This window comes from Chelon labrosus, assembly GCF_963514085.1.
Source record: "Chelon labrosus genome assembly, chromosome: 12".
In the NCBI taxonomy this organism is placed as follows: domain Eukaryota; kingdom Metazoa; phylum Chordata; class Actinopteri; order Mugiliformes; family Mugilidae; genus Chelon; species Chelon labrosus.
Genome location: NC_140345.1, coordinates 28891856 through 28908417, shown reverse-complemented (window position 1 = coordinate 28908417; position 16562 = coordinate 28891856). Strand labels below are relative to the sequence as shown.

The 16562-nt window shown below is 42.8% G+C and overlaps 1 protein-coding gene across 1 annotated transcript in view; it reads left to right on the top strand.

The window, feature by feature from the left end:
* Positions 1-16562, top strand: part of LOC311497074 (uncharacterized protein) — a 104809-nt gene that overhangs the window by 54861 nt on the left and 33386 nt on the right. The window lies entirely within an intron of this gene.

Genomic DNA, 16562 nt, shown 5'->3' with positions numbered 1-16562 from the left:
ATAACTAAATGATCGCAAGCGATTATAAGGGGTTCCATGCCGTGGCGAGGTCGTCCCAGAGCGGGATGCAGAGGCATAAGTGCACTGAAAGAAGGCAAAGTGTCTGTGGAGGAATCCTTTGGCTGACAAGTGAATGAGGGTCAGGCGGGAGTCAGTAGTTTCTGTAGCACCCCCTGTAGGCCAAATTTCACGAAACTTGGCATGATACTTGAATACTTCAAAAGTTAAAGTCACATGAAATGTTTCTGTGTCACCTGTAGTGCCCCCTGTAGACGTAATGTCACGCAACTTGATGGGCATCTACACGATACTTTACAGATTGTGTATGCCAAATTTCATGAAATTAGCTATTGCAGTTTTTGAGATTTTGAAATGTTGCTTTTGTAGCGCCCCCTAGACACTAAGAGTCACAAAAGTTGGGGTCCTTGTACAGAATCATGTTATTATCAATGATATGAAGTTTGATTAAGTTTGGGTATATACTTCACAAAATATTAGCTTTGGAGTTTTACTGCGCCACGCCATAAAAACTAATTAGAACTAGGCCACGCCCAGGTGGAAATGGGCGTGGCCTAGAACATTAGAACCAGGGCTATATAAGGAATCAGAGGGAGAAAGAATTTTGTTTCTGGGGCACACGGTTTTAGCCAAAACCTAAATTGGCTTATTATAGCGCCACAGATTTAGGGGTACTAAATTGTGGAATGACTTTTCCCATTTGGCAAAAAACTGTTCCTCTATAAAACTCTACAAAAGGCACTTAAAAGATTATTTAACGGTCGTTTTGTAATTTGCTTTTCTTCATGTGTTGTTGTTCATGTCTCTGTGTTTTATTTTTGATTCACTCATGCTCAAGGAATCAATAATTTTAGGGGTATAAACCAATATTTCCCTCATGGAGACACACACATACATACACACACGCACACATCACACACTCACATTTTTGTTCTTATGTTAAATGTTTGTTTTTGTTTTTTTGGGGGGGGGGTTTTTGTCTTTATTATTTGTTGTTTTTTTTTACTTATTTGTGATTATTAGTTTGTTATTACTTTGATATAGTTAGATGTTTTTTTTTTGTATGTTAATTTTGTGTTCTTTTTTAAATATTGTAAAATTTTAACATTAATTAGGTAGAGGCTTCAAATAAGCCCATTAGGCTTTCTGCTTCTTCCTGCACTGTGTGTTACTTTTTTATTCTTCGTCAATCTTGTATTTTTTCCTTTTAAACTGTGCAAAATAAAATATTACCAAATATTACCTAGCTGTAGGCATGTGTATTGACACCTTGGAAAAGTGACATGGCAGGACTTCTACCAAGTTACCAGGTTTAATGCCTTTTGTCCTTGCAGTTTGTCCTGGGCAGACACTTTTAGCTAAGCAGAACATTAAGGTGAAGAAGAATAAAATTTGGGGGAAAAAAACAATAGGGATCCTGCAACGTCGTTGCATGGACACCTAATAATAATTTGGGATGTCCTGGTACTGATACTAGTATGGGTATCGCTCATGTACTTGTACTTGTAAAACTGCTTTGATATAACCATCAGCTTATACCAATCTGTGGATCATATACATAGCTACAGTTTGCTGAGCAGGTGGACAGCAGGACTAGGTAGAAGTAATAAACCTCCACGCTGGTTTTCTAACCGCTAACACAACCAGAAGAAGAAGAAGGTTGGTGGCTGGAGGTAGACCAGCTGGTTGCTAAGGAGGAACTGTTGGATGTAGAGGGAGAGGCAGTGGAACTCATACTCATGTGTGTTTCTTAATGTAGTTCCACATATATATGTTATTGTCAATGACATTTAAATAAAAAGGAAAGAAAGCAGAATTCCTGCGCTGCAAGTCAGTAACTACCTGAAACTGAATGATGTGTTTGGTGCAGCCTAATGTGACATTACTCACTTTCTGGATCAGTGCAGGCCAACGTTCATCCACTCTGTGTTCCACTGAGGAGAAAACAAACATGAAAGGACTCATTCAAAAGACCAGTGTGTTGGATTTAGACACATCCAGCAGTCAGATTACAGATTTGCACCTTGACCCTTTCCATGCACGTAGGACAAGCTGTGGTGGACACTGAAAACCCAAAATGTTTATTGAACATGGTGGTTCAACATGGAGGACTGGATGGAAGAGAAGCTATGTAGAGATGAACGGCTCGTTCTGAGATAAAGAGAACACAGCTGCTCTTCAGGTGATGATAGAGTTGGGAGGTATAGAATTACTTTTAAGGTATATTGATGCCGTTTCAAACCAGATGAAACTAAAAACATTTGTACTGATGTAGAGTGACAGTTCTTATATAACACATTTTAGTAGGATCTCCCCTGAGGGCTGACAAACCTTAAACTACAGCAGTGGCAATGCACCAACTCTGACAGTAGGAGACTTCATTAAGGACCACCCAGGGTGGACAAACTATGGCAGTGGCAATGTGCAAACATTTCATAATAGCAGACGTCCCTAAGGGGCCCCAGAGGGCTGATTAACTTTTAGGGGCCCTTAGGGTCTTCCTCCTTTGTGATCATTTTTACAGTGTGAACTGAGCAACTATGGACCCAGCAGACACTAGAAATCTAACGGCTGAGCTCCAGGAGCCTTTGGTCGTGTCTTGGCTTGTATCATATTTCCAAAAGCTATAATTTGATCACAGGTATTTCTGATCATAACTTGACTTCAGTGTCGAGACTAGGGGTCACGTTAACCGAATATTTTCCGTCACTGAATCCGAAGGCCATCTGTCATTTTGACAGATTGCAATTCACACCCCTGACCACTTGACCACTTATTAACTGACTCTTGTCTCTCATCCCAGTTTGCATTTCAAACATCACAGAGTTTTGTCAGAGCACACGTCAGAGCTCAGTTGACCATATACAACGTCCACAGTGACAAGCCTGAATGACTATCGACCAGTAGCCCTCACCCCGATAGTCATGAAGTGCTTCGAGAGACTGGTCATGGCCCACATCAAGGACTGCATCGACGTCACTGTTGACCCACACTAGTATGCATACGGGAAGAACCGATCCACAGAGGACGCCATATCTTCTGTGGTCCACACAGCCCTCACCCACTTAGAGAACAAGGACTCTTATGTTCGCATGCTCTTTGTGGATTTCACATCAGCCTTCAACACCATCATACCACAGACCCTGGTACATAAACTGACAACACTCGGACTGAGCTCCACCCTTTGCAACTGGGTCCAGGACTTCCTAACCGACAGGCCGCAGTCTGTGAGGATCCACGACATCTCCTCCTCCTCCATCACTCTCAGCACCGGCTCCCCCGAGGGCTGTGTGCTGAGCCCCTTCCTGTTCACCCTGCTCACATATGACTGCTCAGCGATTCACCCGAGCTGTCTGATTGTGAAGGAGGTGGAACACCTGGAGGGTTGGTGCAGAGAAAACAACCTCTGCGTCAACGTGAAGAAGACCAAGGAGATGATCGTGGACTTCAGAAGGAGCAGATGTTGAGACCTAGATATAACATGTATTATTTAATTTACATTTTTATATTTTACATTTTTATCATTTAGATGCCAGTGAGTTGTAGAACTGAGAAAGTAAAACGAAGCCAACTGTATTTTCATTTTGTTTATATTTTATATTTTTCGGACTGAGGTCATAGGTGACGTGATGTCGTCAGCCGGCGCGCAGCAGAGTTTTTTTGTTTTGTTTACATCAGAGAGTGTGTGCTTCCCTGCGTCTGTGTATGCTCGTTAACAGAAAAAAGTGAAACGAACCGGGACGAATAAAGTTGCCAAACGTGAGATGGAGTCATGTCTGCTTGAGAGTGCAACATAAACTTGGTGTTTCCGCCCGGTCGGAGGTTTTTCTTCAGCGCGAAGCAAGACGAATGACGAGCAACAAACACGGACATTGTACGAGCTAATGCTAGCTGCTAACCAAGCCTACAGGCATCTAAAGCCACATACAGTGACGGTAAAAGTTTTCTATCATGTCGAAGATGAAACAGATGTCGCCAGACTGGGAAAGTGCTGTGGCAGAGATAGAAGAAAAGTTACTGACACTGAAAGCACCGGATTTGAATGATGTGTGTGCAGCACTTGGTCTTACAGTGGAGGAACGTGATAAAGACTTACCTCGCAAGTTGAGAAGGCTTGTTCTTCAGTGTATAGAAGGAGAAAATATCATCTCACTGGAGGATGAAGGAATGTCTGTTTTGCTGAAATTAAATGACAAAATTGATGAAATAAAAGCGAAAGTTGAGGATAGCCACGGACTCCTGCCTCAAAATGCATCACAAGAGCACCACCTTGTGGACAGAAATGGAACTGCATCTACAGACGGACAAAGGGAAAATGGGTTAAACCTGAATGCAACAGCTGCTGTAAGTAGTCAAAATGTGTCTTTTGTCCATCCACTGTACAGGAGAGAGTTAAAAATAATTGGACAAATTGGAGAACCAAATCAAAAGGACAAATTGACCTACTCAAGTTTGGAGAGACAGATTCAAAGAGCACTAAAAAAGGGATATGAGGAAGGAGAAGTTGTCGAGGCTGTTATTCAAGCAATAGCTCCAGGAACAAAACTGAAGAGTTATTTGGAGAGCAGGATAGATCTGACACTGCAGGCCCTCAGACAAATTCTACGGACTCATTACATTGAAAAAGACGCTACAGAGCTGTATCACTCCCTCACACGTGCAGTTCAGGAGCCCAAAGAGACGCCCATACAGTTTTTGATGCGAGCCATGGACTTGAGACAACAAATTGTCCTCGCTTCAGATAGAATCAAGTCTGGTTTGAAGTACAGTGCAGAACTAATTCAAAATCAGTTCCTTCAAACAGTAATGACTGGTCTTCACGATGACACCATTCGAACGGACATAAAGCCATACTTACAAAACCCTAAAGTCACAGATGAAGTCCTTCTGGAAAAAATGACAGCTGCATACAGCCTGGAGATGGAAAGAAAGAACAAGTTGTCAACCACATCAAAAGCAAAAACGATCAGAGTGGCGGCAATTAGTGAAGAAAATGAACAAACTGAACATGTGCCAGAACCAAACAAGAAAAAAAGTGGTGAAACAAACAAACGTGATACACTCATGGAAAAGGTTGATCAAGGTAACAAAGCCATATGTGAAGCTATTCAGAACCTCACCACACACATCGCGAGTCTTCAACATGTCCCTCAGTCTCATGTTCAACAAAGGAGAGTCAGTGAAGACCCAAGTCGAAAATACAACGCACGACCCAGGACTGTTAACAGCAGACAATGTCGGAAATGCCAACAATCAAAACCTGGAGAAAAATGTGATCACTGTTACAAGTGCGGCAGCACAGAACACTGGGCATCAGGATGCCGAATGAAAAATATTACAGCCAGCACAAACAAAATTGAAATCCTGCACTGTCCACCAGAAAACGCAGAGAAAGCAGAACTTTTCAGTCTAAGAGCACCTCTCACTGGTAAACAGCTGCAAACGGCGAAGCTGGTTGGAAAAAGATGTCTGGTTCGAGCTTCTCTAGGAGGAGTTGACACCACAGTACTGTGGGACACTGGTTCACAGGTATCAATTGTGGGAGCCAACTGGAAAACCGAGCACCTACCAGATGTTGAAGTGAGACCAGTGACTGAACTGCTTGAAGAGGGACCATTGGAGCTTTCAGCTGCGAACGGAACTGAGATTCCATATAAGGGATGGATGGAAATTGAAGTCACCTTATCCAAAGATGCTGTAGCTGGAATGAGCGACAAACCTGTCCTGGTACCCATCCTTGTGGCCAACAGTGACATGGAACGCCCCATCATTGGCTTTAATGTAATCGAGGAACTTGCCCTGACAAATGACACAACTGAAGACTGTATTTCATCGGGTCAGATGGTTAAGAGACTGTGCACAGCCCTGGAGGTAGGCCACAGAACTGCAAGAGCTGTTTTATCTGTTTTGAAAAAGCAAAAGCCTGAAAACCAGCCCCACTTAGCCAGAGTAGGCAGACAATCAGTGACCATTCCAAGAAACAAAGTGATGGTTGTACAGTGTGGTCGGCTAAACAAGAGGGTGGTAAGGGCATCACATGTAGTGTTAGAGCCAAACCCTGAGACACCATGGCCATCCGGCCTAGCCATCAGAGAACAAGTGATTGAGCTTCCTTCAGAAGATAATGGTAAAATTGAAGTAACTGTGGAAAATATGACTGATAATGATATTGTGCTTTGCAGTCGCACCACAATTGGCCTGCTGCACAGTGTTGTTGCCATCTACCCATTGCAGACAAAGTCGGCTGAGGAACAAACACCACAAGCGCCAGACAGCAGTGCTGCTCCGCCTGCACAGCAGTCGAGTGGAGAATCACGAGGCGAGCCCTGGGATCCGCCTGTGGACCTGAGTCATCTGTCAGAAGACCAGCAACGACAGGTAAAACAAATGCTCAGGGAAGAATGTGATGTTTTTGCAAAGGACGACTGGGATACAGGGTGCATCAAAGATTTGGAGATGGAGATACAGCTAAAAGACAATGTGCCTGTACAACGAACATACAATGCAATCCCTAAACATCTCTATCAGGAAGTAAAAGCACACATACAGGACTTACTCAACCGAGGCTGGATCCAGGAGTCCTGCTCCTCATACTCCTCACCTGTAGTATGCGTCAGGAAGAAAGATGGGAGTCTGCGGCTTTGTATAGACTACAGGCTACTGAATGGGAAGACACTGCCTGATCGTCATCCCATCCCGAGGATTCAAGAGATCCTTGACAACCTTGGTGGCAATTCCTGGTTCACGGTGCTGGACCAGGGAAAAGCATACCACCAGGGCTTCGTGAGTGAGAAAAGCAGACCCTGCACCGCGTTCATAACACCATGGGGACTTTATGAATGGGTGAGGATTCCATTCGGGCTGACCAACGCCCCTGCCTGCTTTCAACGCTACATGGAGGGATGTCTGAGAGACCTCAGAGACGAGGTATGTGTCCCATATTTGGATGACGTATTGGTTTTTAGCTCCAGCTTCAATCAACACATCCAAAATGTGAGACAGGTGCTCAGACGACAGCAGGAGTGTGGCATAAAACTGAGACCGAAAAAATGTGACTTTTTCAAAAGTGAGGTCTGTTATGTAGGTCGTGTCATCTCTGCAGAAGGATACAAGATGAATCCTAAAGAAGCAGAGGCGGTTCAAGCACTGAAACATGAAACACCGACTACTGTGCGAGAGGTGAGAAAACTAATGGGTTTCCTTAGTTATTACCGATCTTACATACCAGACTTTTCTAGGACAGCCAAGCCCCTTTATGAACTCTTAGCAAAGCCCAAGTCTGAGGTGAAGCAAAGTCAAAAGAAAAAGGAGCTTAGCCGCAAATCTGCTCAGTTGCCACCTTCTCATCCAGTTCAGTGGACAGCACTCCACAAAGAAATACTAAACAAAATCGTGGACCAGTTGACAAACCCACCAGTCATGGCGTACCCGGATCTGGAGAAACCCTTTGTGCTACATGTGGATGCCTCTGAAGAAGGTCTAGGTGCAGTTTTGTACCAGCGTCAAGAGGGAGTTCTCAGAGTGATAGCCTATGGATCAAGAACCCTAACAGCAGCAGAGAGGAACTACAGGTTACACTCTGGCAAACTAGAATTCCTGGCGCTGAAATGGGCCATAACAGAGCGGTTTCGGGACTATCTTTTCCATGCGCCCCACTTTACAGTTTACAGTGACAATAATCCCCTGACGTATGTCACAAAGTCAGCAAAACTGAATGCATCCGGACACCGCTGGGTGGCAGAGTTAGCGGATTATAGGTTCACATTGAAATACAGACCTGGAACGGCAAATAGGGATGCAGACTTTCTGTCACGCCGACCAGAATCCATTGAGGATGTCATCCAAGAATGTACTGAGGAGTGTCAACAGGAAACCGTCAAATGCATCAGGAAAGCCCTGGACATAGACAAGACAGGAGAAGTGAATTGGATCTCTGCTGTTACTTGTAATGAAGATGCGCTGCCAGAAGGATGCAACATCTCAGAGCCAATTCAGCCTCTTGCAGCAAACGACATAAGGGCAGCTCAAAATGCAGACCTAGTCATAAACAGAGTAGTGACTTTGAAAAAAACATATGTCCACCTGAAACATAAAGACAAGCTGAGAGAGAATGAAAGCGTCAGACAGCTTCTCAGGGAGTGGTCCCGTCTGCAGATAGATGGTGATGGTATCCTCCGAAGAGAAACTGCAACCAGGAAGCAGCTAGTTGTTCCTGAGTCTCTGAAACCAGTTGTGTACAAACAACTACATGAAGAAATGGGACACTTAGGTGCAGATAGAATGGTGGCTCTAGCAAGAGAACGCTTCTTTTGGCCTAAAATGAGACAGGAGATGGAACATTATGTTACTAAAGTGTGTCGCTGCATCAAGAGGAAGAAACCGAACCGAGTAACCAGAACAGCTATACAGAGTATAGAGACTTCTGCGCCATTTGAGATGATCTCCATTGATTACTTACATCTGGACAAATGTAAGGGAGGTGAGGAATACATACTTGTAGTTGTTGATCATTTTACTAAATATGCGCAGGCATATGCAACAAGAGACAAGTCTGGGAAGACAGCAGCCAGAAAACTTTTTGATGACTTTATCATGCGTTTTGGTTTCCCATCCAAGATACACCATGACCAGGGAAAAGAGTTTGAAAACACCCTGTTCCACAAGCTCCAAGACTACTGTGGTATTCGTCACTCCCGCACGTCTCCCTATCATCCTCAAGCAAACCCTGCAGAGCGCTTCAATAGAACACTGCTTGGAATGCTGCGAACACTGGAGGAGTCTCAGAAGTCAAGGTGGAAGGAGCACCTTAACAAAGTGGTCCACGCCTATAACTCAACTGTGAATGAGGCAACAGGATTTTCTCCATTCTTCCTTCTCTTCGGCCGTGAACCAACACTACCAGTGGACCTGATGTTCCCCAGGAGAGGAGAGGAGAGAAACCAGTCACGGACTGGCTATGCAGAAAAATGGAGAGAAGTCATGCAAGAAGCCTATGCCATTGCAAGGCAGAATATGAAGAAAAGTGCTAAAAGAGGACAGAAGAATTACAATCAGCGTGCATGGAGCTCAACACTTGAGTCAGGTGACCATGTCCTGGTGAGAAACCTCACACCCAGAGGTGGCACCGGAAAACTGCGCAGCTACTGGGAAGATGTGATTTATGTTGTCAAGGGAAGGAAAGGCCCTGATAGTCCAGTCTATGTGGTTGAGCCATTGCAAGGAACTGGGAGAAGACGTGTATTACACAGAAACCTACTCCTGCCGTGTCCTTACCTGGTTGAAGAGCCAGAGGTGGATGAATCCAACCTGAAAGAGAAAAACAGTGGAAACAAATCAAAGCAGAGAACAGGAAGACAACATACTCACAAGCACAACACTTACCCAGCTGACACAGACAGTTCCAGTGAAGAGGAGTGTCACTTGTGGACAGCAGCGAGACAAGCAGATCTGCCCCTCAATGCAGAAGCAAGAGAGTTCTGCCCCAGGAGTGACACGCCCAGAAACAGACCTGAGGTGACGTTTATACCTGAGGAACACTCAGAAGAGGAACATGTGGAGGACAGACATGGCGTGGAGGAAAAGAGTGACGCTCCAGCTGTGGAATCCGAGGATGAGCAGAGTGATGCTGAAACACAAAGAGAAAGGCCTAAGAGAGTTCGACAGCCCAGGCGTGTCTACACCTATGACCAGCTAGGCCAGCCAACCTTCCAGCAGCTGAAAACCTGCCCTGTCGGTGTGAGAGAGCCCTCTGAGACCAGCCATGACCTGCCGACGAGATCATCATCCATGTATCCTTTTTGTCATGAATAGAGATTCATACACACACAAGACAATTCAATAAGTTAGTTTATTATTGATATGTTATAGAAGTTATAGTCTAATGTGGTAAATGACACACATTACAGAATATAAAGAAAAACAGGTTATCTGAACATTTATTTCAATAACAACTACAGGAAATGTGGGGTTGTCATTCTAGTATTTTGTAGTCAAGACAGTAGTGTGGTACATACTGTAAAGTAGGAATTAGCTGTGTGTACAGAATAGACTTAACATATGGCTGTGAAATGTGTTAACACACAGTTATGGATGTAAATGGTAGTTTCCTTGTCCCATTTGTGAAGATTTGGGGGGCCCACCAATGCTTCAATGGACTATGCATCCTTCAATACTTATGGACTATATTATTTGGTTCCGTATTGTGGCCATGAGAGACTTTTGCAAAGAAAACAAAGAATGGACTATCAAGAGAGTACAATCTCATCATCCTGTAAAAGAAGATGTGCCGTGTGTCATACATAACTGTTTACTTACCTTTTCACAAAGTGTTCACTAGTTAAGAGATTAAGAAAATGTTTGGCAACATTTTATTTAGTGGGGGAGGGTGTTGAGACCTAGATATAACATGTATTATTTAATTTACATTTTTATATTTTACATTTTTATCATTTAGATGCCAGTGAGTTGTAGAACTGAGAAAGTAAAACGAAGCCAACTGTATTTTCATTTTGTTTATATTTTATATTTTTCGGACTGAGGTCATAGGTGACGTGATGTCGTCAGCCGGCGCGCAGCAGAGTTTTTTTGTTTTGTTTACATCAGAGAGTGTGTGCTTCCCTGCGTCTGTGTATGCTCGTTAACAGAAAAAAGTGAAACGAACCGGGACGAATAAAGTTGCCAAACGTGAGATGGAGTCATGTCTGCTTGAGAGTGCAACACAGACACCTCCCCCCTCCCCTGCACATCGGAGAGACAGCGGTGGAAGTGGTATCCAGCTACAGGTACCTGGGCGTCCACATCACCGACGACCTCACCTGGAGCACCAACACTTCCTGCCTGATTAGGAAGGCACACCAGCGCCTTTATTTTCTCAGGAGGCTGAGGCGCGCCGGACTGGGGAGCTCAGCCCTGACATCCTTCTACAGGTGTGTGGTGGAGAGCGTCCTGTGCTCCTGCATCACTGTGTGGCACGGCAGCTGCTCTGCAGCAGAGAAGAAGGCTCTGCAGAGGGTGGTGAAAGCTGCACAGAAGACTGTGGGACACAGTCTATCCACCACTACGGACATTTACACCTCCAGATGCAGGAAAAGGGCCACCTGCATCAGGAAAGACACCACCCACCCTGCACACACTGTTCATCCCTCTCCCTTCAGGCAGGAGGCTACGGAGCATTAAGAGCAGGACCACCATAGACTGAGGAACAGCTTCTTCCCGGAGGCTGTGAGACTGTTGAACGCTGGAGGACCTACAATTCTTAGTTAGTTAATTAGGGCCCGAGCACGAAGTGCAAGGACCCTATTGTTTTCGTAGTTTCTTATTATTATTCTTATTTGGATTTTTAAAAAATCGTTTCGGTGTCTAAACATGCACGAAAAGTCCTGAAAATTTGCAGAAAGATTCGTTCGCCCGAAAACTTTAATGTATCAGGGCCTCGAGCATGGGCGTGGCAAAATGGCTCTATAGCGCCACCTACGGTTCTTCTACGGACCAGCCCCTGAAGCCCGTTGCGTCAAAAAATCTGGAAATATGTCACATATATGTAACATCCCAGGACGCACAAAAAAGTCTCTTGGAGCCATATTCTAAACCCAACAGGAAGTCTGCTATTTTGATTAAAAGTGTGAAAATTGGAGAAAATTGGACAAAAACAGCGTTTCTTAGAGTTTGTAAATGAGGTATTAAATCTTGTCAGACTGACTTCAAAACTATGGAATTAGGTAGGTGGAATCTCGATGAACAAAAACTAAAATAGGCGCATATACTTTTCGTCGAAGTGGCGTGGGTCTGCTGGCCCCTGAAATTTTTTTGACCCGCCATGAAACAGGAAGTTGCATTAAACGTGCTTTAATTCAGTCCAAAGTGCATGAAACTTTACAGTATTGTTACTGGTCCCTAACTGAACACATCCATATGTCAATATTCATGCAATTATTGTAGCGCCACCTATTGTGGGCAGGAAATGTCTGATTTAAATAGAGTCTGTTGTATGAGCTGCCATTCCTGTCAGGATGATTTTTATTGTCTTCAGATGTTATCAGGACATACTTATGATCTTCATGATCACTCCCTGCGAAGATTGTGAGTTTTCGTTAAACTTTAGGGCCTTTTATTATACTGAATGTGAAAATTGTCACCATCTCCCTCATTCCATAATGATTGCACGTAGTTCGCTACTTTGTGCAGCAGATGGAGCCAAAGTATTTCTCTCTACTGGCTGAATGTCAGCGTGTGTGTGTGTGTGTTGGTTAAAGGTGTAATGATGGGTGTAGCTGTTTTAACATACTTTGATGACACAGAGAGAATAATTATACAACTGTTTGTTGATGCCACAGAGAGAATACATTCAAAAGAGTTTGGTGTTGCCGCCGCTATGGCGATGCTAGTTCCGTTAGCCTGTCTATGGTGTTTCCCATTGTACATTAGCATTAAGCTAGCGGAGATTATCCGTTGTTATAGATAGATAGATAGATAGATAGATAGATGTACAGGTAGATAGGTAGATAGGTATAGATAGATAGATATGTAGGTAGATAGATAAATAGATAGATAGATGTATAGATGTATAGATAGATAGATAGATAGATAGATGTATAGGCAGATAGATAGATAGATATATAGGTAGGTAGGTAGGTAGATAGATAGATAGATAGATAGATAGATAGATAGATAGGTTTTATTTATCACATGCACAGTTATACATAGTACAATGCACAGTGAAATGTATTGTTGTACCTGCAGCCAGTAGTAAAAAAATATATATAAGTACTACAGTAAACAGTAGTTTGCACACAAGGTAAGCAATATAAGTGTAATGTACACCGATAGAGAAATAAAATGAAATAAAAATAAAAATATAGACTGGTAAACTTGTGGGGCGGGGGGTTGTTGTACATAAATTTACAGTATTTGTCAGTCTTTACTAGATGTAAAGAGAAGTTAGAGATACTTAGAGATACTTAAGATGTATTCATAATTTTATATTTAATCATCTTTTGTTGTATGTATTTCAGTTTCACAGTAAACTTCAATTGACCTTTGGCTAAGCCCCGCCCCCCTTAGTTACTGTTGCTACGTCCGACATTCTCTTCTGGGCTGTGGTTTTCTGGTTATTTATAAGCCTCTGGTATCAATATCAAGGAGCAACACTGTTCATGCAAAGCTGGGTACGTCTCTATTCACTTCTATAATCGTTATTACGAAGCAAACGGACTAACGTTACGCACGTATAACGTTGTATTTCTTCAGCGTGTGCTAGCGTATCAACAACTATGCAACTTAAGCTGTAACGGTGATGTTTTGGTTAGCTCCACGGGGTTTTGCACACACATCATTGGGCTTATCCATACCCTAGATGCTGGATATATACCGACAGTATAGCCTGCTGAGACCGAAAATATGAGACGCCTGCGTTAAAGTCAATGGAGCGCTGTGGAAAAAGTGTCGGACCCCTGTGGGAGCTCTCTTGGCTGTGATTGGTCAATCTACATTCTAGGGCGGGGCTTAGCCAAAGGTCAATTGGGAGTGACAAAATAAATCCTTGAAGCAAGAAGACTTTGCCTGTTATTGGAGAACTGTTAGCTATCGTGCCACGGTGCATTGTTACTCCTTTGTTTCCCCTGAGATCTGCGGTGACCCCGTCCTTGCCGGATGCCGACTGGCGTGGATTGCGAGGGCCCGTTCAACGCTGCTTGCAGCTTTAATTTTATTTATATTTATACTTTTCTATTTTCTATTTCTGCTATGGCTTGAATCGGGACCAGAGAAACTAATTTCGTTCCATCCCATGTACCAACATGTGTTGAAATGACAATAAAGAATCCTTGAATAATTGAATACAATATATTTCTATATTAGGGCTGGGCGATAAAACGATAACGATATATATATCGCAATAGACACGTGATCGATATCAATAGAAAATACGTTCGATAGAATGTTCGATAATTTCACTGGAACTCCGTTAGAACAAATTAGGAAGAAAAGCCCGAGCCAGAACTGCAAGTCATTCTGGGGGATGTAGGCAGAGGAAGGACTTTAGCCTCTTGACCTATCACTGCCCGGCTAAGCCAGGCTGGTGGCATCAACAACAACAAAAAAAGAACGGCATGGAGTGAAAGGAGAATATGTGTGCGACGGCGCGAGAGGAAATTGTAGATAAAAAAGGAAAGGTCACGACACCAGTTTGGCAATATTTTGGTTATTTTAAGTCAGACAAGAGTCAGACCGATGTTGTCTGCTAACTTGGTGGCGAGTGAGCATATTAATTGGCACTTGTCTCTTGATTAGTAGTCGGTTAAGTTTCGTTTCTCTGCGTATTGTGCTTAAGTGAGTGAGTGTCTGAGTGCCTTAGTTTGCCAGTTATTTCAGCCGAATGTTTTTTTCCACCGCTACTGAATATTAATTAAAAATGAATGAAAATGAAATGCTATTGAATATGTCATTGTTATCATTTTTAAAAAATTAAGTGACGGGTAAAAATAGTTTATGACGGGTTTTTTATGACCCTGTCAGTCAAAATGATGGACAGTGAAAAAGTCTAGAGGAACCTCCGATCTGGAGGAACACGGCAGCAGTGCCATACGACAAAATATCAAAGCGATATAAAGAAATAACGGATGCAGTTCAGCACAGGTGAGAAGTCTGGGTAGAAGGTTAAAAAACGAATCAATAATTATCGATATCGACTGATATGAAACATTTATATCGTGATACATTTTTCAGCCATATTGCCCAGCCCTAATATATACACATATATATATTTGTGGCTAAAGGCTACCAAATTTGCATACCACCGAAGCACTTCAACCCGACGGTACCGTCTAAGAAAACAGTCCCGTTCCAAGTACGGACAAGATGTGTCGGCAGCATTGACTGTCGGCAGCCCACTTTTTTTTTTTTTTTTTTACCATTTAAAGTCAATTCTGAAAAGTATTTAAAGTTAATGAAACTTGAATGTGAATGCCATTGAATATGTCATTATTATTATTTTAAAAAATTAAAGTGACGGGTAAAAATGATGACGTCAAAATGACAGGCAACGAACAAGTCTAGCGCAACCTCTGGTTGAGACAGTTAAATAAGTTAAGATATAGAGCACAGAATGGAACAAAAGAGGATACATTGGCATTGTTTATCCCTAAGAAGGATTTAGAACTTCTGGAAAATGACTTAAAATGAATAAACTGGGACAGAGTAACAATAACCGTAAGCTACGTGCAGGCACGGAAGGAGCTTCAGACAGTACTTACATCTTCACAGAATTTCTGCCTAAATTCACAAAAAAAAAAAAAAAAAAAAAATGATTTAAGTATAAATGCAGGCAGCCATTGCCCTGGTTCATTGAGGAACTGCAAAAATTAATCAAAAACAGGGATGCTGCTCTAAAGGTCTCAGAAACAAAGTAACGAGACAGCTCAGAAAATCCAAAGCAAACTTTTGTTTAGAGATAATTCAGCAAGTCAAGGGAAACAGCAAGAGAATCTGGAACTGCATGGACAAATTATCTGGTAGGAAACAAAATAAACGTGCCCCCTTAGAGCTCAGAGTGACTCCTGATGAGAGTTCTGGCCTAACATCATGCAGAACTGTGAGTGACAGCTTTGAAGGCAACTATTTTTAATACTTATTTTATAAGTTCTGTCTCTGGGCTAGGCAGACAGTTTTTACACGCTCAACCATCCACTGTCCCAATAGCTCAAGCACACGAGGCATAAGTGGGTTGGACATGGCCTGAAAGGAGGCAAAGTGTGTTTGAAGGAATCCTTTGGCTGACAAGTGAACGAGAGTCAGGCGGGTCAGAAGCATGAAAGTTGGTGGGCTTGTACACAGTCTTCCACAGATGCCATTGCCTCAGTCTGCCACTAGAGGGAGTCATATGCTAAAGCAGGTGGGAAAAGACCAGACAGGCGGTCAAGTGTGACTAGGGGAAAGCTGGGTCTGCCAACTGAGTAGAAGATGTCACCAGCAGCGCCCCCTATAGACCGTATTGCATTAAACTTGGTGGGCTTGTAAGGAGTCATCCACAGATTATTATTGTCAAATTTCAAGCAGTTTACTGTGGTGGTTTGTGAGATATAAACATGTAGTTATTGTAGCGCCCCCTACAGCCCGAATGTCATGGAACTTGTCATGATTGTACACAAATATATTATAATGACGGTTGCTAAGTTTCATCAGGATTGGGTGAATACTTCAAAGTTATAGGCCTTAAAGTCATATGAAATGTTCCCGTGTCACCTGTAGCGCCCCCTGTAGACGTAATGTTATGCAACTTGATGGGCGTCTACACAATATGTTACAGGTTGTGTATGCCAGATTTCATGAAGTTACTTATTGCAGTTTTTGAGATATTAAAATGTTGCTTTTGTAGCAGCGCCCCCTAGAGACCAAATCACAAAAGTTGGGGTGCTTGTACAAAATCATGTTATTATCAATGATATGAAGTTTGATTAAGTTTGGGTATATACTTCACAAAATATTAGCTTTTGAGTTACACTGTTGCACGCCATATAAATTAATTATCCATTAACTTTGTAATCAATAAC